The sequence below is a fragment of the Vidua chalybeata genome, chromosome 5, assembly GCF_026979565.1.
Source record: "Vidua chalybeata isolate OUT-0048 chromosome 5, bVidCha1 merged haplotype, whole genome shotgun sequence".
Classification (NCBI taxonomy): Eukaryota; Metazoa; Chordata; class Aves; order Passeriformes; family Viduidae; genus Vidua; species Vidua chalybeata.
This window is the reverse complement of record NC_071534.1, coordinates 46,972,231-46,996,516: the sequence shown is the minus strand read 5'-3', so window position 1 is coordinate 46,996,516 and position 24,286 is coordinate 46,972,231. Positions and strand designations below refer to the sequence as shown.

At 41.2% G+C, this 24,286-nt stretch overlaps 1 protein-coding gene across 1 annotated transcript in view; it reads right to left on the bottom strand.

The window, feature by feature from the left end:
- FOXP2 (forkhead box P2) overlaps window positions 1–22,682 on the bottom strand; it is a 404,617-nt gene extending 381,935 nt beyond the window's left edge. Inside the window, exons 1-3 of the mRNA XM_053942772.1 lie at window positions 22,638–22,682; window positions 7,852–8,018; window positions 7,642–7,743 (exon numbers count right to left, since the gene is read on the bottom strand). The gene's annotated coding sequence lies outside the window, so the exon portion shown is untranslated. The remainder of the gene's footprint in view (window positions 1–7,641; window positions 7,744–7,851; window positions 8,019–22,637) is intronic.
- Between the last annotated feature and the right edge of the window lie 1,604 nt (window positions 22,683–24,286).

The following is a 24,286-nucleotide window of genomic DNA, read 5'->3' as shown; positions in this document are numbered from 1 at the left end:
TTATAAAATCCAGAATTGTTTTGACATCTGCTTCAGCAGTGAGATACCAGAGATACCTTGTCATGCAGTTTCCTTAGCAGAAGCCCACTGAGAAGAGATTAAACAAATGCTACATATTTTTAGCTCCCTCTGGACCTAGGAAGGATGTCCCACCATAAACATACGGAGGAAAATCATAATATCACAATGATTGGAAGAGGTGATCCTTTAATAATAGCCAGCTTTCTTGGGCCCCTCTTCCCTCCAGGGCTTTATCCCATGGTACTCTACCAAGCAGTTCTCTGAAGGGGCCAAAGTCTGTCCTCCTGAAGTCCAGGGCAGCGAGCCTGTTGTGCATTCTCCTCGCTGCCCTAAGGATCTTGAACTCCACCATTCCATGGTCACTGCAGCCAGAGCTGCCTTTGGGCTTCACGCTCCCCACCAGTCCCTCCTAGTCAGAGAGAACAAGGTCCAGCTCAGCATCTCTCACCATCAGCAAATTCATCACTTGAAAAAGGAAATTATCATCAATACACTTCAGGAATCACCTGGCTTGCTTATGCCCTCCTGTGTTGTCCCCTCCATACTCATTGGGAGGTTGAAGTCTCCCATGAGGACTCAGCTATACCTCTATATATCTATAAAGGGTCTCATCCACTTGGTCTTACTGGCCGGGCAGCCTGTAACAGACCCCCACTCTGTCACCTGTCCCTGCCCTCGCCTTAATCCTCACCCATAAACTCCCCGTTGCCTCCTCCTCTGCTGAGAGGCAGAGCTCCAGGTACACCAGCTGGAGTTCCAGGTCACTGACATACAGAGGAACATCCCCTCCTCATCTCCTCTGCCTGTCTTGTCCTTCCAACACTCCAGCCACAGATGCCATAAGATCATGGTTTTCCTTGATGTTTTCTTCCCAATTCAAAGTAAGACTAGTGTAACAGACAAAGCCTGGGCAGGGCAGGAAAACATCTCACAGCCTTAGCCAATGTGAGGGGAAAGCCAGGACAGCCGAGGAGCCATAACCATCTTTGATTGCTGAAGTGAGGAAAGTTGAATGAGGAGAATGAGAGCACAATGTTTCAGGGTCACATAAATTAACAAATACCAAAAAAGGAAAACTGCAGAAAAGAAGACCCACTGCAGACTTCGGTAACCTGTCAACTTGAAAGAAGCTGTCCACACAGCTCACATTCTCTATCCTAGCTGGAGAAAGCAGTAAGTGAGAAAAGGAGGCAGATGTGACTGAACATGAAGCAGTGAGCTAAACCTACAGCATAAGTTCATGTTGAAGAGGCCATGCAAGTCCAGAAAAGCCAAACCAGGAGTCTGTGACTGGGTGAGAGAGCACAGTTCTCTGACAGCTTTATTCTTGCTGTGTGAAAGGTGAAGGAGCTATGGGGGAAGCCCCGCCTTTCTTTCAGCCTTTGATTAACTTTTTCTCATCTGTTTCCATATCCTCAACAGCAAAATATATCCCTAGGCACACCCAAGACACACCTTTCCTAGACAAAATATGATCCCTTTGAGCCAAGTCCAATGCTCTACATCCTCTTGGCAATAAAGAAGAAAGGGACCAGAAGAACAATGAATGAATCCCAGTAACGGGTATCAAGATTCCTTATTATTTCCTTGTTTAATAAAAAAACCACAAAAGAAAAAAGAGATATACTGGAGATGGAAGTGTAACATGAGACACACCCCAGTACGTTGTCTTAAATACACTTCAGTACAAATGAGAAAGAGTCAAAGTACACTAATGGAATCTAGAGCCTCTATATCACTTCCCCCAAGTGACTGAAATTCCTTAAATTTTAGGCATTCGTTTTCCAAGAGCTTAAATAATTAAGGCACAAAAGCTGGTAAGATTATGACTGTTTACCTCCTTAGCAGCAGCACCTTCACAGGTAAGCAACAACAAGCTCATTCTCACTTTTCCTTAAATTCATTTCTCTCAGTAGAATGGCATTGCAAGGAGAGAGGATGGTATCTTTATTTTTAAAATTTTACTCATCATATTAATTAAAATCTGCATAGTTGATTCATTCAAAATTTCTTTGTAGCACAATGGGAGTCTGTTAGAGGCAGCTACAGAAACAAAAACAGAAATGAAAGGAAATAAACCTAGAAGAAAAATAATTTATAAACTTAAAAAAAATAATTGCAATGTTTTTAATACTCCTGCTGGCAAACCCATACTAGCAAGTTTACAGTTGATGTGTTCCAGACTACACCAAAATTATGTATGTGTAAAATGTTCATAATAGAGAATAAAACGTCTAAAATTTATTAAGGTTTCATGCTGATCCTCCAGTCTGGGAAATGTTTGTAAAATGAAAAAAAAAAAAAAAAAAAAAAAAAAAAAAAAAAAAAAAAGAGCCAGTGTTAAGTAAACATTTCAGACCTGAACCTTCTTTATATGCCTTTGAACCTTTCCTTTCATGTGCAATACCTGACAGCCCACTGAGAATAAAATGCTGAAAGCCCCAAAGATGGGTAAAACAGAATTTCTGACTCAGGAAATAAAAATCAGCTGAATATGATTCCCATATGGCAAACCAGATCAATGGAAAGCAAGACCAAAATTTACAATATCTATACTGCACAGTACAACATGGAGGTTGTCTTTTATTGCTGGTAGCAAAACTCCCAGTGGCCAAGAATAAAAGCAGGCACAAGATTATACCTCCACTAATGGTGAACTCTAAAAATACACATTGACAGATTTCAGATCGGAAAAGGAAAAAAGAGAAAATTTTGGTTTGCTTTTATTTAGTGTTATGGAATACCAATCATCAACTAGAGCAATTAACTTTCAGCACAAAATCCAGGATTATTAATATAAAGGCATGTTTTCAAAGCCAAGGGGGGAAAAAACCGAGCAGCTTGGATTACCTGATATGAAAAGAAACACTCTTTGCTGTAAAACTAAAACAGCTTCAAGGCTACTTTTGTGATAGCATGTGTGACTGAATGTGAGAGAATGTATAACAATATTATTACTTTTATTTCAAGATTTCCTGTAAAACCTCAGGTCATGCTCATGAAGACTTTCTTAAAAAGCAGTGATAAATCTGCTGAATACTTTTCAGAACTTGAAGAAAGGGCACTGGGCAGCAGGGAGGTAATCAAGCAGTCCTCAGCAACTGAACCAGCACAGCAATGCTCTCACGGGGGTTAGCAGGAGCCCTCTGTTAGGGATGGCAAGGCACTATACCTAGCCATCTCTGGTGGGGTCTCAGAGGGCAGATGGAGCCACAAGTCTGCAAGTAAAGGAAAAAAGATCCAACTTTTCAGATTCCTCCAATAAAGTTCAGATGGAAACACACCAAAGAGAAGTTCTTAAAAAGAAAACAAAACTGATAACATTTTTAGTAAATATACAACAGACCTGACCAAAGTAAAAAGATATCAAATCACTTTCAAGCTTCAGTAAAATATTTGCTCTATTCTAGCATAAAGTCTCAACCAAAAATAGAGCCCCAAGAAAACCCCTCAAAGCATCTTGGACCTACCTCACACTGCACTAATCCACCACTTTCCACTTGAAATCAAAGATATCCACAGCAACATGAGAGCCCTGTTCCAGAATATCCATAGAGAGATGAGGGTGGAGGTAAACAATAGGAACTACATAGCAATATTGTCTTCTCTATCCCTCTATAAACAAGCAAATTAAATACTTTGACCCTATATATGAAGAGAGGTGATTTGCCTAAGAATTTTCAAATCATTTTTCCCAGTAGGTGGAAACCTATCTATATATTTAAAATCACGTCCATGGCAGAAATTCTACTGGCATTCAACCTGGCTGATCTTCGTAACTCATGGTTTCACCACTAGTAAGCAATGCAGTCAAGTCAATCCTGGCTCTAAAAACCTAAAAACTTCAGCATGTTACTGACATATTAAAACGTATTTTCTGTGATACATCATCAACAACGGTGTCACATGCTTTTAGCATAACCTTCAGCTGTAAATGCTGCCACTAAAGATCAATAGAAAAAAGAACAGTAATATTTGAAAAAAATTATGAAACATCCTCTTTCACAAGAGAAATGGTAGAGGACCTAAAAAAAATTCTGGACCCCAGCAGATCACCACTCACCTGGGGGAGATGATCCTCCCCTTATTTCTAACAGCACACTGCTGCTCTGAGCTGGATCACAATTTTGTACAGTTAGAAGAGAGTGTGTACTCTCCTCTAATAAGCATTCTTCTTTCCCCCTTCCTTCAGCAATACTGCCATTCATTTAGGCTGATGGGGATATCATCTCTCTCACTCTTTGGATACATGCATCTAGGTCCTATAGATTCAAATATTTCCAAAATATTTACACGCAAATATTGTAGGATCTTTGCAAATACTACCTTTAAAGTACACCTCTTCTCTCAAAATGTACAGCTGTTAGACTCCCATCACTCTTATATCAAATCTTGTTCTTATCTTTTGTTCTAATCTTGAAAAATGTAATCTCATTCCACTGACATAAATCCAGTATCCCATTATATATTAATCACTTATCTTCCATGTCAAAGCCTTCCTATCATCTCTCATTCCATATCTAGGGGTAAACTCCTTACTCCTTTACGTCCAGGCTGCTAGGTTCTATCATGTATGTGTTATTTTTTCAATTAAGTGTCTTCAAGCTTTTTATCCAGGCTGACGATTCACCCTGCTATGAACATTCACAAGACTAAATTATTAACCACTTTCAAACTGCTTTGGCAGGAGACCTATGGAAAATTTTAAAACCAATTATTTGCTAATATGCTATGATAACTCCTTGTTTTTCTGTCTTCCCTTGCCTGTTTCTAAACATTGTCTTTACCCACGTATGTAAATTGTCCTACTTCTGGGTTGGGACTCAGTAGTTCTCTGCACAGAACCCAGTGGTGGTCCTTCCAGTTTATGTCCAGGTCTGTAAAACACTGTTAAAGGACAGGCATGAAGTTAATGAATATCAATATGCCAATAAACACACTAACCGTTGTCCTGCTTCTTTCAAAAAAAAAAAAAAAAAATAGCCATCAAACCAACATTGATACACTTCCTGGTTGTTAAGTACTGCTAGTATAATTCCCTCAGCAGATTTGAGTGTGTGTTAGAAAAGTCCTTAGAGCACAACTTGAAGTATCCCAGTGAAATCTACTTTGAAGTCCTTAATAATGTCCTCTTGCAGATTACTCTCAGGGCTAAAAACAACCCTTCTCCCAATGGGCTTTGTTATGTACTCCTAAGGTGGATCAACAATATTCTATTACCAAGTATCTTCTCTCCATATAGTCTCTTTTCCATATAGCTTTTTAAGAATGTATCAAAAAAAATTTATATCAACAAAGAAAAACAAAGGAAGGGAGGAACTTAGGAAGATATCTAGCTTTGTTATTCCTATTTAAGATATTGTTATACATCCAAAGGTATTAATTCCCAGTCCAAATATAAAATGTTTATATTCACCCAATTAGGCAGAATAAATATGTACACCTTTTTTAGAGGCACAAATTTCCAGTCTTGATGCAGATCCTGCTACTGAAAGCAAAACTATCAACAATGTCTCTCTAGAAGTATGCCCCTGTATCTCCTTGTACCTAAATATTTTTGATAAGGTCTCATATAGTATTCCAATTAGCCAGTATAATTTCCTGTCTTTTTAATCATGCATTTGTTTTGTGTTTTATTTTTGCATTTTTATTTCCTCTCAGCCTTGTAAAATTTTTGATCTGCTTCACAGTTTACCTTCACAGAACTAGCATGTTACAAATATCAATGATACACCCTAGTTATAAAAAAAATAAATCCTTAAAAATATCAGGCTGCTCACTTTAGCTCTTATTATTCTTTATTAATTTCTCATAATTTAGAGAAAAAAATCCTAAAATCAAAGTTGTTGGAGGAAATAAAGCAGTACTACCTAACAAAAAATAAGAGCCAAACCAAGTAGACTGTTATCGTGTAACACACGACTGTGAAAAAGAGTTTCAACTCTCACTTATCAACCAGATCTTCAAAGATTTTCAGTATCTAAAAATACAGTCCATCTCTCTCTTGTATTTTTTATCCCTGTGGCATAAAAATTAAAAAATTAGAGGCACAACTCCAAATTGTAAATTGACTTTATTTCCCATCCCTCTTACTCTTTTACAAGCTGAGTTGTGTTCCCAGCACACCAACTTCCCTCACAGCATGCAAGATCAATGCCGTTCTAGCCTCTTCTCTGATGAGCCCCAGCTGCGGAGGATGGAAATCTTGCACACCCCAGAACATATGGGGTACCGAGTTTAAATAGCCTAATTCTGATTCTGTAACACTGGGTTTGGGAAGTTTTTACACATCCTATTAATTATAATAATATCAGTGAGGCTTACCCAGCAAACAAGTCAAAATAGCTGAGCTCTGCAAGAAGTTTTTCAAAGGTATAATGGAGTTAACCAAAGGGCATTAGTAAGTACCGAAGGAAAAGCGGGGAGAGATAATAAAAACAGGCAATCAGCTACAAAACATGATATGAGACTTGAAGGCTACCATTTCCTCTTTCAAGCACAAGATTGATTTTCTACTGCATCTCTAAGCAAATTACTTGAATCTTTAGCCTTACAGAAATCAGGTTCCACTTTAACTTTTTCCTGATACATCTGACATTTCAGCTGACAAGAGGCACTTTCCCTTGTACAATGATTTTGGTAAAAATGGGATGATTTCTTGTACTTCCACTGTATCTTACGCAGCTTCTTCACTTTGCAGTGTTCCTCTTAGTTAGATGGAATTGTTAGGACCCTCCTTTGCTGATGAAATACTGCATTTCTAAAACAATCCCCTCCACTATTAAGATTCTCTTTAAATAAACATGACAGCAAACAAAACTTGAAAACAAGCATGAAAAAGCAAACAGAAAAATCTGAGCTACACTCCTTAGCAATAGAAGTGCTCTCAGAAACTTCCAAAAGCAAAGATTAGAAAGGATTACAGCAAAGGAAGGTTTCTTTAACCCATATTCTGGCTTCCAGAAGTATCTCACAGCCCGATTTCAGGGGCACACTTGCTTAACATCTCAACCCTGACAAGCCACTGCCACTGTGCAGGGCATCACATGCCTTGCCGCAGTTCTCGTCCAAAAGCTCTGTCCTGGCTGTCCAGGAGGGTACGGCTACAGCTATAACGCTATAATTTTTCCAAGACCTGTACACTTTTAACAGCTGAATATGAAATGAGTTAAAGTACTTTGGAGAGCTAGAAGCAAGTTAAGCTGTCTGCACAGATATAACCTTTGTATTTTCTGACAGCTCTATAACAAAGAAAAAGCATCACAATCTCAGAAGTTCAAAAACCATTAAAAAAAGTCTCCTTAAAAAATGGAAAACAGACATTCTCCGCTCTTCTCTCCCTTCCTCTTCATACTTCTAATATCAGCAGAACTATATTTCTGATATTCCTGTCTCTCTCTCTCTCTTGTTGTCAGGGTTTTTTTAATTTGAACATATTTTCCATCTGGCCTGTCTTAAGATGTCCGAACTCTTCTGTCTGCTCATCATGCATGTAAGTATGTGAAAATTAGTATACTGCAAACACCAGGAGGTGGATTATGTGTCATTCATTACACAGTGACAATTCAGCTTTTTTGTCAACCACAAATATTTGTGAAACAGCAGTGAAATGTTTGGTACCAGGATTCCGAGCTTCTAAGAGCAGCACATAGTCAGGCACTTCCAAAGATGAACTTTTACAGCATCTTCCTTTGCATCATCAGCCATGACCTGGGTTCTGCCCTGTAAGTAGAAATCAGAGGCTTCTACTTGGGCCAAGTTAACCATGTCAGTTATCAATAAGAGACTAATCCTTTGCAATGTGGGTCACACTGGATCAATGATACTTACCCAAGCACTTACTGGGCTCTGTGTTCTCTGAAAGGCACTGCAGCAATGCAGATGGGCCACAGAATTCAACTCCAACTCCATGTCAGAGCTGTATTTTACATTTTGCATGAAGTGACTTCAAGTCAATGTTCACCCATCCATTTTACAGGTAAGATAACAGAGTTATCCTTTAAAGAAAGAGTAGTGAGCCTTAATGAATAGTAATTATCACAAAAGGCACACACATTTTAAAAATATTCAGTGTAAGACATAGGCTTATTATTCTTGTTTCTATTAAATCTGCCTTAAATAAAGGTCCTTGAATGAAAACATGATAACCTTTTTCTCTTTCTAAATAAAAAAAATATGAAAACAAGAGCTTCCAGAATGGGATCTATGGCAGGTGCAGAAATTATGTTTCATAAAATAAATTTGCAATGTCAAGCATTTGTTCCAGTTTGCAGTCTTTTGTTATTGTTTTCAATCTTATTTATTTGTTTATTTAAATCCTTCAGTTATTAGTGGTCGAATTTAACATCCCATCCAAACATACAACCATCAACAGAAGATTAAAATTCAAAAAAAATACAATAGTCTCCATGAGATTATACTGAACTGCAAACAAAAGTGGCAAAAGCAATTAATCAACCTTAAATGAGCAAAAGCTCTAGATCAACAACGTGGTTTAAAACAAATTAAAACTTTGCAAACAATCACAGAAATGGCTTTTTTATTTCAAGTATACTGAATTTTAAGAGACTTCAAACTGTTAAAATTGCCACCCAGAGACAGAAAAAACACAGCCTATGCAGCTACTTACTAAATATATTTTCACATTGCCAGAATTTTTTTAGATTTCTCACCAAAACAAAAATGCAGGCCTTCAGTGCAGTCAACAGCTACAGAAGATATAATGCTGTTAATGTTATATTGCAATAACCAAACTGATCAAGTCACAAGCACAATGTATCTCACAATGATTTGCAGAACAGCTAACAGTTTGGGGTTTCTTTTACAGAGTTTAGCTTTGTGTAGTTTGCTGGAACACTTTTTACCACAAGTACTTCAGATCTGCCAAGTAAAATCAAGAAGCACAGTTTTCATTTATGCAAAACATGTTTTGTGGGAAAGACATGACTGAATTGGAAGCAGTTTGGGTACAATTATTAGCTGTTTTACAGCTCTTATTACTAGATGCACACATATGTGAAGTAAATGTAACTTAAAAATTTTGTTTTAGTGCATTAGAAAATTCCAGAATGAATTATGAACACTTGAGCAGTAGCTAATTCACTTTCCCCTCAAATTTTCCATGACGAACTGAGCAGTAAAAACTACAACCTGTTTACTCAAAATGCACAGGAGATTTTGGAACAATGAAATGCAGTTGATGTGCTTCAGCAGTAACAGGGCTTCACCTTCCAAATATCACGTCCATATTAAGCCTATAGAAACACTCTAGGAAATATTAAAAGGACAGATCTCTTTCTGCAGGCTTTTAGGGAAACTATTCCCATTATTTCTATAATTGAAGCAAACAGAAGATTAGGAGGTTAACTCAACAGAATTTTTTTTTCCCCAAATCAACATTTGGAAATAATTTTTTTTCCATTCTCTTCTATTTTTAGCTGGATATCCACGGCAGTTATACCTTGAAATGACCTGAAGCTGCACCAGAGGAGGTTCAGGTTGGACACCAGAAAGAATTTTTTCATGGAAAGAGTTTTTAAGCATTGGAACCACTGCTCAGGAAGGTGGTGGAGTGACCATCCCTGGAGGTGTTCAGGAAAAAGCTGGACATGGCAATTAGTGCTCTGATCTAGCTGACAAGGTGACAAAACCAAAGTTTGACTCTGTGACCTTGTAGGTCTTTTCCAACTAAATGGCTATATGATTCTAAGTCCCTTTTAGAGCTCAAAGGGTTACGCTACAGTTATATCTCAACATAGTATTAAGCAAATTAACAGAAAAATGATGAAGAATACCTTGCATAAGAAAAACCTATCAAGGCAAAATACTGACACTTTGGTAAAGAATGTATTTTCTCATTAATCTCTATTCTTAAGAGCTCCAGTTAAAAGCATAAAGTGAACTTTTGCATCATGCAGTTAAACTACCCTTTGTACGAAAGGCTAATTCCAGAGGTATCTAATTTCTCCATAAAATAATTTCTTCCTGCATTTAAATAATGCACGAGAAAAATGGACTGTCCGCTGAGAGAATGATAACATTTGTTTAGAACAACTAAAAAGCCATGTGAGAAATACCAGTGAAAGAAACTGACTTAACTAGCTTTTCCATTTGGTCAGTATCTCTTTCATTGGGTGGTAAGAATCTTAATTTTTCTTCTGTTGGTCAGAGCTACCACAAGCCAGCACAAAATTCAGGCAGTTAGTGAGAAACACAGTAATCTCTGGACACATTCACCAATGTAAAAAACCTGTTTCTGAATTCCTTTTTGCATCCAATCTTAACTTTTCTTGAGGAAACTTTTCTCTCTTCTAGTCCTCATCCAAGGCTCTCCTTTAAGAGAAACCAACTTAGTTCTTGCAGTTACTGTGACCAGTGTCGGACTAATTTCTCAGTCTAGAAAGCCTTTCTGCAAGTGAATGGAAAGCAGTGGATGAATTAAATTAGGAGACCAGATTTTACAATCACTGAGCTCCAGAAAGCAATTTACTGGCATTCTCTATTTAATTATATCAACACCTCATAACCATTAATGAATTTATCTTTACCGTACTGAGATTAAGTAACTCTATCACAAAGTTCCGCAACTATACATCTGAGCCAAGAATTATACCTATAAATTTTAAGAAGGCACTTTGTCTCCATCATCATCACTTTCATAACATTAAAAGCAGTTAATTTCAACCCCATAAGCCATGACTGCTGCCCCCCATCCCCAGCTACTTAAGATTAAAAATAATGTTTATTTCTCTTGCAGCCATTCTTGCCCACATCCATACAAATGTGCTCACCCCAACAGCAGTTTACTGAACTTAAGAAAAACAAGTGTTTTTCAGCTATAAGCCTGACATGTGCAAATCCCGTTCCCCCTCTTCAACCCACAATGCACCCTTGAGGAAAAAGGGAAGAAAGTGGGGGAAAAGGGAAAATTTTTAAAAAAATAAAATAAAAAGGCTCTGAAGAGTGGGAAAAGAGCTTTCTATACTAACAGCAGAAAAAAAATACAAATTTAAACAAAGGCTGTCCACACCTATAACGTCCATCTTTCTGTTTGTTTTTTTTTTTTTCCTGACCCTTTTTCACATATGAAACTTAATTGACTTCACCATCATTTAGAGCAGTTTCAAGAAGAGTACAGGGGCGCAAGTTCTGAAATTCTTTCCATGTATACCGAATTCTACAGACATACTTAGGTACCTGGTTAAGGAAAAAAATATAAAAAATGTTTCATTTTAACTTCTAACTCTAAGCAAACCTACAATCAAAGGAAGACAAACTAATATTCACAAAGCAAAAGTACCAATATTTGTCACTGAGGAAAATAAATTTTTAAACCTGTTATAAGCTAGTGTTCTCTGAAGACATCCAACAGACATGGCTCCTGCCTGTATACCAAAAGTTAAACAAGGCAGTAAAGATTTCTGGGAGGCTTTCAGTTTTGTGCCTAAAATCTTGGGTTTCGTTTTCTCTCCTTGAAATCCAAAAAAAGAAAAAATTGTGATTTATCTGTTACATTCAATACACTTCTTGCCTTTTTGTATGCATCTAAATTTAAAAAAAAATTGGAGACAGTAAGTTGCATTAGGTTAATAATTACCTATAAGAAAGATACTGGAGAACAACATAGATTTCTTCAATATATCATATCATCTTCCACCAGCAGGCACACACAAAACAGAATGAGAACAAATTATATTCAGATGGTACTAATGTTCAGGATTTTAATATTGCTGTCCTTACTACAACTATATAAAACTCTCTGCATAAAGGTTACCTCTAACACGTCTTCTAACTCTTAAACACATTAAAAAACACCCTTATTACATTGTACATTTAACCACAACACAAGAAAAGGTTAGCTCCCAATAATAACCTTATAAAGAAAGCACAGTATCAGTTAAATGGATTTTAAGTAAGGGTCCAAGATCATATTAGGCAGCAATTATAAGCTACAAATTGTATTTTATATCTTCAGTGAGAGGTAGCACAAGTCTTGCTGAGTCAAATCTCTGCTATAAAACCTCTTGCCATGCTTTAAATGCTGCAAGCAGCTGAGCCCTGAGGGGTTAAAGCTAATGCTAAAGGTAAAGGCTTGAAGAGTTGACCAGATATCTTGTGGCCATAGATCTAAGTGTGTCAGTCACAGGCAAATATACTGTACTGTGCTTGCTAGAGAAGGGCAGGAATAATAGATCAAGTTCATCAGCTGTTGGGGAGCCTACCAGAGGTGCAGCAGAGATTAACATTGGTTTTACTGTGCCCACAGTGATCTGCACCGAAAAGGTGACACTGGACCACGACTCACTATTTCCAAGCACAAAAGAAAAGTAAATGTGTTAGAAGTGTTTCTTCCAAACAACACCTCCTAAGAAAGAGGCCCCCAAAGCGTCAGGAGTGAAAAGGAATGAAAAAATCATCCCAGGCAGTAGACCTCAAAGAAGGAGCTATGTCTTACTACAGCTCCCCAGGTTACCAAAGCAGCCACCCTTGCAGCCTGACCCAGAGGGTCACCCACACCCACCACTGCTCTCCACAGCCAAGCTGCCAGCACTTAGCTGCCACTCACCACCTCAGCCCCCCCAGGACCTCCAGGATGTCCTTGCTGGAGGAAGGTTCCAAGAGGAGCAGCTCATTCCCTCTCAAGCATGCACTGTGAGGCTTGGGCCTGTGTCTTGTTTTGCTACCGAGGCATTCCAGGCTGTGTCAGTTTGGATTGCAACATAAATATTGTGCAACTGCAGGCTCCTTAGTTCCAATTATGGTAATATTGCAGGTGACAATGAGAAAGGTTTTTTTAATAGTCTCTGGTTACATTTTGCTCCAACTCATCTGCATCTTAGAAAAAGAGAAATTCAGCTAAAGGAAATTTTGTTGGTAAGTGAATTTGGAGAAAAAGTGTAAGCCTAACAATGACATGGAAAAATGGGTATTCCCCATTCTGATAGTAATTTAGTACTAGCAACAATGACCCAAATGTCAGTCAAAGGATACAGGAAAATGTTTATAAAATTGTATCTAAATGATACATAAGTATATTTAGAGGTTTAAATATTATTGTCACAAAACGTGCAGGCGCCTCTGCATAATAAGGCTAATAGCTTCAGTTTAAAATTCAATTCTAGTTACTGAAGACAGGTACTGAAACGTATGTTAAAAATAGCACTTTAGTTAAGTCCAGGACAGCAAGTTCCATTTTTACACATAATCAAATAATAGAAATGTATTTTTCTACTGAGTCACACAAGGATTTAAAATGCTAGTGCTGAGCCTGCAACTCAGGAGGACCAGTCAAGTACACGGCTTTCTCCATCTGCCACTTTTCCCAGGCTTCACAGCAGCTCTCCTTTGTGTGACAATCAAACGATAAGGGGGAGAAAGAGTATCAAGAAGTGAGAGCAAGGTCCAACTTTAGCCATACGTTTTCTAGACGAACATACAGCGAATTACTGGTGTTCACACATTGCCCGAAGATGCTGGGAAACGCCAGATTTGCTGCATATGCATATTAGCACCAATCATGAGGCACACAACATCCTACAGCTACAGCACACGGTACGTCATGCCTGCTTGCCTGGCTCATCACACTGGATACTTTAAGACAAGTATCTGTGTTTATGTTTTCAGAAATGCCTCTTTCATACATCTTTGGATCCTCACCAATGATGTACCTGAATGCTGTACTTCTTAAAATTAATTTAAAAAATAAATGTAAATGAATACTTCAAAGTATTTAAATGTTATGAAAAAGTAACTTTAAATACTGATTTTTCATGTTAGCGGTGACTTGCTTCAGAGTCTATGAAACAGTTGGAATAAAAACTTTTATTGAAAGAAAAACTGATAACACTGTTTTGGCTTAAATATGCACAAGCAATCAATCACCTGTCTCAGTCTAGGTGGCTTTGAAGAACAGCTAAGCAGCTGGTAACTTCTCAATTTCAGAGACCTGTTTTGCACAGGCACATACAAACACATTGAAATAATCAACCAGCCTCAGCACCTCAGCCATAGAAGCGAATCTTCATATCAAACTCCATATTTCTTGGGATCAGGGATGAAGGTCTTGGATTTTTCAACACAAGCACATCTTCTCCTGAAGCCTGACAAGAAGGGCACCTGTGTGTTCCAGGAGCAGGGAGGTTCAATCCAAGCAGAGTCCTGACAAGTGCCGATCTGCCACCAGCAGAGAGAACCACTAAATCACTCACTACTCCAGGCCCCACTGCTAGACCAAGCACACCTAGACACCACAACCACCCCCAGAGGACAGCCTGAAGCTGGAGCATGGCACGACACCAATGCTGCAAGCCATACGTAGTCTGGAAATGAATGCTAATCTGGTTCGGAAGCATCCCTCCCTTATTTTTTCCAAGGAAGAATTTGGAAGGCCTCTTTTTACATTGTAAAACACTCCCCAGCATGGTCAGTTCCTGCCTGGAGAACCACATTCCTCAAACACATTCCTTGTTTTAGCAAAGGATTGACTGCACTATTCTTTAGAACACTTTCTCTCCCATAACCTGAGACACAATAAACCCATTAGGATACATTCATTTTCTTTCTGAAGGCCTTGGTCTCCTTGCCAGAAAGCTGTGGATGAAGACAGAAGCCCTGTGATGCTGCACAGTCACATGCGCACAGGCATGGAAACACACCACTTCCAAAGCTGTACAACTTCTCAGGAGAAACACTGGATTGATCATCAGCTTCTTCACCTGCCACTCCTGCAGTGATACACAAATATTTTGGCAGTTTACCATTCCCCTGGTTTCTCTGTGATTTGAGCATGTGGCCTGATTCCCAGACTCAAAATCAAAAACAATTGTAAAAAAAGGAGAAGAAAAAAGAAAATGAACAAAATCAAACATATGCAAACATACACAAAACAAACCAACCCAACCAAAAAAAAAAAAAAAAACCTCTTAACCCGTATTTTTAAAGGGTTTTCATATGTCAGTTCATAAGATGTAAATTTCTGCTTGCTCAGGTACACTTCACACCCTTTCTTTGTCAATAATAAACAGAGGCTCAAGAACAGAACATCCAATGCCAAATATCATTAACTCTTTCTCAAGATGTCAGTCTCTTAAAATAGAATTAAATGCCAAGTTAACGTTTCAAACACAATAGATTTAATTCTTCTCCTAAAGCAAAAGAATGCACAAGAATCTGACACCATATGAAACTTCTGTATATTCAATATAGTTATCTGTTGAATTAGTTACCATACGTATTCTAAATGTATGCTGACAGTTATTGTGTACTGAGAACAATTTACAGGCATCTTCACAACATTAAAAGTAATTTAAATGCATTCAAAATTGGTAACAAATGGGTCTGAATAAATTTTTGCACAAAAGCATTTCATGATCTTTAGCAAAGTTCCATCCTAATATTTTTACGGTTTTAGCACCCATATATTCCTTCACTATATATTCTTTCAATGAAGAATGGTTGTTGCCACATATCACAGAGTTCTCAGCACTCTTCCTCTTACATTCACCATACTGTATACATGATATCATTTATTCCTTATTGAATATGTTGTTCTACAAAGATGAAAACACTGACACAATTGAAAAGCACAACAGCAGATACATGTATCTCTGCAGTCTGTGCATCTCTGCAGTCTGTGCACACCTGACTGCATTAGATTTTCATGTTTTCATTTACAGGTCATGAGAACACTGTAACTACTGTAATGAAACTACAATCCTGTTTGTGTTCTCTCACAAAGAAGTGCCTTGAAGCAGAGATATTTCGATTTCTGTGTTTAAGACTCTAAAAAATACTAGCCTCTGTTTTCTAGACACTCTTCTTCCCCTTTATCTTCAAAATACCTCTGTCACATCAATAAAATGATACTTTTTTCAGTAATTAAATATCAAATTTCAGTGCAACAATTAATTAATAAGTTTCCAAAGACATACACTAGATCTAACAAGATCTAGTATTTAAAAAATAGCGGCCTCAATTAGGGCCAGTGTAACCTGGTGTAATTCCTGTGCCTGCCATGTGCACAAAGCCAGCATGCAAAAAAGTTCATTTTTTCTTCCCATAGAAGAAGTGAAGGTGAAGAAATGTATTTTCCATATTGGGCACCAGATGAAAGTCACATTGCTCTTCTGAGAACCTCAGCCCCTATTTTCTGAGCAGTTGCCCACCTCCTGGCAGTGTTGCCTGTGCCTTTGCTGGCTCCTGCCAAGCCACATGTTTTCTCTGGCCTTTTCCCCCTCACTTCCCAACTCTTCATTGTTTGCATGTTGTCCCCCTATTTTCCAAAGCCCTTTGTGGCTTCCCACCACTAACCCTTAAAATTTCCACTGCAATATTTTTACATGGCAAAACTTGTCAATTTCTGATCTAATTTCCAAGCTGTTAAACATCAACTACAGGTTTTATTACACAGGTATTACCCACCACTTGTTTTACTAGGTGGGTTACAATTCCAGAAGAACAATATGCCCTCTCAACATCAACAGTAAGACTTACAAAAGGATAAATCAACAATGTAATTGTGAGCAATTTTTATAAGAGTTATCACTGACAGCATGGCAAAGTTTAAATGGTGTTCACCTCTTTTACATTTTCTTCACCATTCCTGGGCAAATTCAAAATCAACACCTAATAGATACTTAAAAGTATCATGCTTGATATCTTTGCAATTCTGAGATTGTTTCTCCAAACACAAGTTCCACAGTTTTCAGACTGAATAATACAATAAGGTCCTGTTCAACAAGCAATGTAATACCACAGCCATTCTCGTTCCTTCTCTGAGAGGACAAGATCGCTAAAATGGTAGTGGCAATATCCATCAAGATTAGACTATTTTAATATAAATATATGTCAAAATGTAATTAGTCAAATTATGTCAAATACATTATTTCAAATTACATGAAATACATAATGTATCATGTTGATTAAGGCTGAAATACAAAAGCTGAAAAATGGAATAAATCAGCATTTGAATTTACTTGAAGACAAATTCTGACCAAAGTTGCAAAATACACATCATGCTGTTAGAGAAAAAATAAATTATTTTAATACGATCATCAACTAAACATCAATCTTAAAAGATAAAGGATTTTTCTTGTAACAATGTAAATACTTATTTACTAAATACTGTACCTAGAAAACCCCAACAACTTTCTAGTTATTTATAGTGATGTACCCCCTAGCCTCAAAACATCACTCTTCAAATGAATTTACAATTTTGGGCCCAACAGTATCTCCTACCAGGACATGGTTGGCACAGGCCCACTGGAATCTCAATCATCCTCATTATGTCCTGGAGGCAAATGAAACAAAACTGAGATGAGCAGTTTACAGAAATACTTAACATGATACAATCTGCAGCCGTGTCTGATTCACCACAGAGGTCCAAAGGATCACTGGGCAAAGGACTTGCAGTGTGCGCCCTTGTGGCCCCTGCAACCACCAATGAGCTGGAAACATTGCAAAACAGAGATACTCCACCACCTTTCAGGACCTGCTGCCCATAGGAACCTGAAGCTCCACGGTAAACAAGCAAGTTCTACAGGTAAGCCAAAGCCAGTCTGTGAATGTCAAAGAGAGTTCTTTGTGACTCAGAGGGTTGTATGATGGAGGTCTGTAGTTTCTCCTTTCACCCAGAATGGACATCACATACCACTGCAAGGGGGGGTGGATGGAGTGGGCAGGGCAGAAAATCTCCCTTCTGCAGGTTGAATGAAGGTGCTGCCTGTCCTTTAAACCTGTTTGTTGTTCCTCAGCCTAACCAATTACAAAGTCATCTGTTACCCACCTAAAGCCCTCTGCCACCTAGCAGAAGAGACACCCATACGCAGGGCACGTAGAGGGTGCGGTACACCATATCCAAGGAAATCAGCTCTGTCCTCAGCAACCAGCCAGATTAACGTATATAGTTACATAAGAAACAAACTGCAGCAAAGCCATTTCCAACTAGAGATGTGTAATTACTATTAGCAGGAAAAAATAAATAACTAAGTAAATGAACAAAAAGTTAAACCTATTCTTATTCCCTCCACAACTTACTAAAAAGACTTAAGATAGTAAAGAGCTTAAAACAGTATACTTAGGATTGTAACTTTATTTTTCTTAGAATAGGAACTGAAATTGTGATATTAAACATAATTCTACACAAATTCATTTCTCAGTGTTCAAATGTTACTTTCTAGCATCATCTCAAACTATACATTGGTGAAGCAATAAACATCGTAGCAACTGTTCATTAAAGAGATTATTTTCAGCTACTTCAGTGATGACAGCATAAGCAAGCTATTACTGGCACTTTCAAAACCACCTTTCTGACATAAAACATTGTGCTGCCCTTAAACACAAACCTATCAGAAATGGGATTTAAAAAAACAAACAGAAAACAAAAACAGATGCAAATCTTACAACAAAGAATAGATGCCTCTTTTAATTTGCAGTGAATATTTTGGAAGACTTTTAAAAGCAGTAAGTTTGATTAAGCTACTGAAAGCCTCAGAAAGGAGGAAAAAAAAAGATGATCAGTGCTAAATAATACTTGTGAGACTCTTCCTTGTTTTTATGCTGGTCTCAGAGTTTTGAAATTTAAGTCTAAAGCTACTCTTGGAAATTATTACAGTAAGTATCCTTATTCTGTAAAGGAACAAATGTGGAAGAAAGCCTTCAAACAACTAACAAGGAACTATTTTATTGCAATTTTAACTTTAGGAGGTTAGTTTATAACAGCCAAGATTTTCTACAATTCCATACGAAAAACCTCCATATGAGGTTTTTCTGGTACCACTATTTTACACATACAATCAAGAAAGGTATCAAAGCAAAATAGGGCAGGGAACAGGAATCTAAATGACAAATATTTCTTCTAACAAGGATTAGCTGAGAAGTATGCTACGGTGGCTGTGAAAAAAAATAGAATATTTGCATTACTTCTAGACCTATTAGCAGTCACAAAATTTTAAAAGAGTAATCAGTTCCAATGTACAGAAAATTATTATTTTACAACAAAGTTGACAGCATTTTTTATTTTGATTGTGATTTGCATTTTTCTCCAGTCAAAATCATCCCATGAGTACTTTTCAGTGACCTATGTCCTAAATCATTTTCATTTCATATGAGCAAGTGACCTCTTCACAATATGACTAACAAAGGAAAAAAACATGACTCCCAGGAACCATTCATTTTCAGCCACCATCACAATTCAATTTCTCTAAAATAAACCAGGTAAAAATTGAAATGGAACAAAAAAGTACTCCATGATCAAGAAATATTAATTAACCCCTCTATCAGAAAGATAAATAGCAGCCCTCACATATCAATGATGAAAAACAAAGAGGTTAAGTGACATTTTCAATGACACATAGCAAAACACTGCCACAACATGGATCACATCTCAGAAGTTTTCTATTGTTTTCAGCCTACTAGCCCCAAATAACTACTGTGCATGCAATGCTTAATCAGGTATATTTCTCAGAATACAAAAAGCTTATTCCAGCTCACATAAATTAGTCCCCAAAAAAATCTTATTCTACGGTAATTTTTTAAAAATACATTTAAGTCTAACATGAACTTAAAAAAAAAAAAAATGGAGTCTGACAGGAATGTTTCTTTTATTCCTAAAATGATAGTCCCAACAAACACATTCTGTTATGGAAAGCATTAAAAAATGTGTAAGCAACAGATGATTACATAAAAACATGCAACAAAAAAAAAAAAAAAAAAAAAAAAAAAAAAACAAAAAAAAAAAACAAACAAAACACCAAATAAACAAGTCACTTCAAAAATCTGTGAAATATTCACCTGACTACTACACAAACTCTACTGCAGCTTTAAAAGAGTACCATGTATTCCATGTATTTACTGATTGAAATGTCTCGAACTTGGTATATTTCTTTTACTCTTCCTCACACTCAAACCCACTCTAATTTGATTGTTCCTTATAGACTATTTGGTCATTTTACATAAATCTTCACTAAACAGAAAGCTACAAAACATTTAGGTTTTTTCGTCTCTCAGATGATATGAACACTGCACTGTAGCAAAGATCCCGTGACACAATGTAAAAATCACTGAGGTTAAACTAAAAGCAAAGAAATACACAAATATTTATACAATTGATTCTGCTTAAGCTTTCTCCTAAGGTTACTGTTAAACCTTAAAGCCTATACCAACAAGGCCTCACATGAAGCAGTGTATTTCAGGTGTTACATATTATCAAAATAAATTAGGATGTCTAACTACACGCATTTTGGAAATGCTCTATTTGAAATACTCTTTCCTTTCCCTTAACCTTTTACTGATAGACTGTCCTGAGTAATGAAACTAATGATTTAAGCATGCAAAAATGCTAGAGAACAAAACCGTTTTGTAAGAACTACATTAAAACTGCAGATTACTACAAAACAGGGGTATTTTGAGTATCTACATTTGCATGAACAAATTATTATCGTCAAGAAAAAACTTTAGAACATACTGATTTGAACAATTAAAACCATATCCCACTTAAAAGGGTTTAGTGTAGCATTAGAGAAACCAATTTAATAATTAATCATATTTTCTTTAGAGTAATATTACTAGCAGTAATGTTTTTCCTTAATGGCTTTAAATTACTTAGCACAGAGAAGAAAAAATTTAAAACTGTCAAAATATCTTAAAACTTTGACTTTTTTCCCCCCACACACACGGATTAATGGGGAGGATATAGACACCATGCACAACTTCTGAGTCCCACCTTCGTAAAAGTATTTCCATGGGCCTGATCTGAGCCTGTGAAGTCAATGGAGCGATTCCTACTGCTGGCAAAGGAAAGATTTCCACTCTCAAGAGTTGAGTTTGGATAGGGGCTCTAATGCACAGAAAAGACCAGGGAAGATCCTCTTTGGAAGAAGAAGAACTGTGTTTCTCTCGGTATGTATGTACACAAGCAAGACTTCCTAAAAGTATAAGCGATTCCCAGGTAGAGGGTACTTCCCATTCCTCCATCTGTAGTTCTGCACTCTTTACTAATAGAGGACAATACCACAGATTCCCGGTGGTTATTTTGAGATTATTTTTCCCTGGAGAATATACCAGCAGCCCACTTTCTATCTGGACAATTCTCGCAAATTTCAGATGAACGTTTTCCTGCCAGCCTACAGCCTAAGCTTCACGCCTGTCCAGTAGCTCCATCCCGGGACCTTACCAGCGCTCGCCAGCGTTCTCGGCCAGGGGCTGCGCTGCGACACGGGCCCGCTGCCTGCCGAACCTGACGCGAGCCGAACTACGGGAAAAGAACAAAACCGCCTCGCGGAGTGCCTTTACCTTGGCCGTGCAGGCTCCGCCGGGCGGCACACGGCTTTTCCGCAGGTTACGGGAGGCCAAGAGCGCTGCCGCCTGCGCACCCCGCGCTCGGCGCGGCAGAACGCGGAGCGGAGGCGCCGGCGCTCGTCCTCCGTCCTATGGCCACCCTGGCACTCCCGATGGCACGGCAGAGTGCAGCCCACTCCACAGCCAAGGCCGCCGCAGCCGCTCCCCTCTCCTCATAATCTATCACGCTTCCCAAACTTTCCAAGTCCCGAAGCCCTCCTCAACTTCAAGGCCAATTTTAAGGGAAGGCCCCTACGTACCAGGCACGGAGGCCGCCTCCGGAACCCCGCAGCTCCAACACCATTATTTATTAATTGTTGGGTTTAGGCAATTTTGTCTTGGGCCAGGGAACGACCCTGTTCCCTGCGCAGCCCAAACAGCCCCCGGGGGGACCGCTACCCCAACGGGCACCTCGGCGCCCCTGCGCTTCCCCTCCCACGCCAGCGGGGGCGCCCCGGGGCAGCGCGGCGCGGGGCGCCCCGAGGGGGCGGCCGGCAGCGGCCCCTCCGCGCGGGCGGGCGGGCGGAGAGGCGGGAGCTGGGGTGCGCCTCTCCCTCCGGCGGGCAGGCGGGCGGGCAGGCAGCACACAAAGGAGAAACGTGACACGTTTCTTCACCCGGGCTGTCTGCTGGGGAGGTCTCGGGGAAAAAGAAGAAGAAAGGGAAAAAAAAAAAAAAAAAAAAAAAAAAAAAAAAAAAAAAAGGGGTAAAAAAACCAGAAAAAAAACCCCCAACACACCACCACACACAAACGGGGAGGCAAACGGCCGGCAACCGAGCCTCCCGCACACGCTTCCTCGGCAGCCTGGCCCCAAGCCCTCCCCGCCTGGCACTTCTCTGCCCGTGCGGAGAGGCTACAGGTTGTTTGTTTTTAATTACGGGGGGTGGGGGCTCCGCGGCGCTGCGCGGCTCTGAGCTGCGGGAGGGAGGCCGCCGCGAGTTGTTTAGGGGGAGCTTACGCCGGCTCCCGCGGCCGACCCGACCCGGCCCGGCCCGCCGGGCACAGCCCCAACTCCGGCTGGGGCACCGCAGGCTCCCACCGCAGAGCGCGCCCCCGCCCCCCGCTGGCGGTGCGTGTTTGGGAGCGGTGCCACCGAGTGCCGGGAGACCTGACACATGTCACTGCTGCGGCCGCGCCGGCCGCGGCCAAACTTTCCCGCGGCGGCGGCAAGTCAGTGAGCGGCGGCGGAGGGGGGTGGAAGCGGTGGAAGTAGCAAGTCACACCGGGGAGCGGAGGGAGGAGGGGACGGGTGTGCGGGGCGGGGTGGGGGGGGTAGCACTTACCGGGAGGAGACACCGTGTAGGGCGTCCCGGCGAGCTGACACCGAGAGAGAAAGGGCGAGCGGAGCCGCGCGCAGCCGCGCGCACATACAGAGTCCCTGCGGGCGGAGCCGCCGCGCGGGCCGGGGGAGCGGGGGCGGGCGGGCGGCGCGGGGCCCTCCGCGGGCGCGGAGCGGCGTCGGAGCCTCGCGCCCTCCCGCCGGCTGGTGCTGCCTGGCGCTGGCGATGCTGCTCTCCCTCCCCCGGAGTGCGTGTCCGCCCGTGTGCGGAGTGTGCCGCCTGTGTGTATGTGTTTTGTTGGGAATGCAAGAAAAAAAAAAAAAAAAAAAAAAAGACGAGGAAAAAAAAAAAAAAAGAGAGAAAACCCGCCGCACACACCGGCTGCTTTGGAGAGAGGGGAGTGCGAAGGGAGCCCTCCCTCACATGATCGCAGAGCGGCCTGCACAGAAGTGCTAATAACGCGGGGAGGGGTGGGGGGGAAAGCAGCGGAGGGGGAATGGCAACAAAAAAAAAAGTGCGGCGGGGTGCGCCGGGCCGTGCCCCGCTCCTCCCGCGCCTCCCCCGGTCGGTCCCCGGCGGAGCGGGCGCTGTGGGTCGCGGCGGACGGCAGCTCCACCTGCTATGTAAACAAACCGTCGGGGAAGTTGTTTGCTGGCGGCTGCTGCCCCTTCCCGCCCCCTCTCCCCTCCCGCCGCCCTGCTCCGCCGGCTCCGTTAGACACAACGAGTTTAGCAGACGGGCGGAAAACAAAGCCGTGTGTTGTGCTGGCAGTGCCGGCCGGCTGCAGCCTGCTGGCAGCCCCCGAGGTGCCGCGGCCCCGCGCGAAGGCAGCCCGGGGAACCCGAGTGGGAGGGGGACGGCGGGGCAGGCCTGGCCGATGGCAGCAGCTATGCCGAGGAGGCACGCGTGGGCCCTGAAACTTTTCTTCTCCCGAGCCCTGGCACTTTGGAGCAAGGTGCAGGACTCCCTAGATGTCCACAGCAGAGACCGGCCGCTCCCCGCCTGTCTGGAACGGCCGCCTGTCCCTGGGGCTGCAGTTCCCCCCCGGGAAAAACACTTTAAAGTGATTTCTGCGTGGGATAGGGCATCAGGGGAAACGGGGAGAAAAGTGCTGGCATCGTGGCTATAGCTGGTCTTGTCCTCTCTTGTCCTCGTCACGGTTCCCAGTAAATCGGCGCTGGGGGTGTGTTTGGGTGGAATGAACTTGCGTGGGCGCGGGAGAAAGCGGACGGCGGTGGCCGAGCGGAACGTGGGGTTTGTTATTTCGGAGCCCACCTAATTATCGCGCGGCAGCCCCAGCGTTAGCAGGGCTCTCTGTACGCGCCGAGGGCCAGGATCACAAGTGACTGTCACTCAGAATTAACAGTCACCGCATTTATGAAGCACGATTAAAAATCTCACAAACTTTGCCACTCGCTGCTACAGGCAAGTGGCAGACCGCCTGCTCGCCGCGCCCCGCGCCATTCGCTCCCAGGGCCGCCGGCCAGCGCCGGCGGGGGCACTGCCGACCGCTCGCCACCGGCGGAGGGGGGGCAGCCGCTATCGCGGGGCGGAGCCGTCGCAACTCCGGCAACTCGGCGGGGACCCCCGCGGCGGCCCCCGGCCCAGGCCGCCGCCCGCCCCGCCGCGCACCCTTCCGCCCGCCCGCGGCG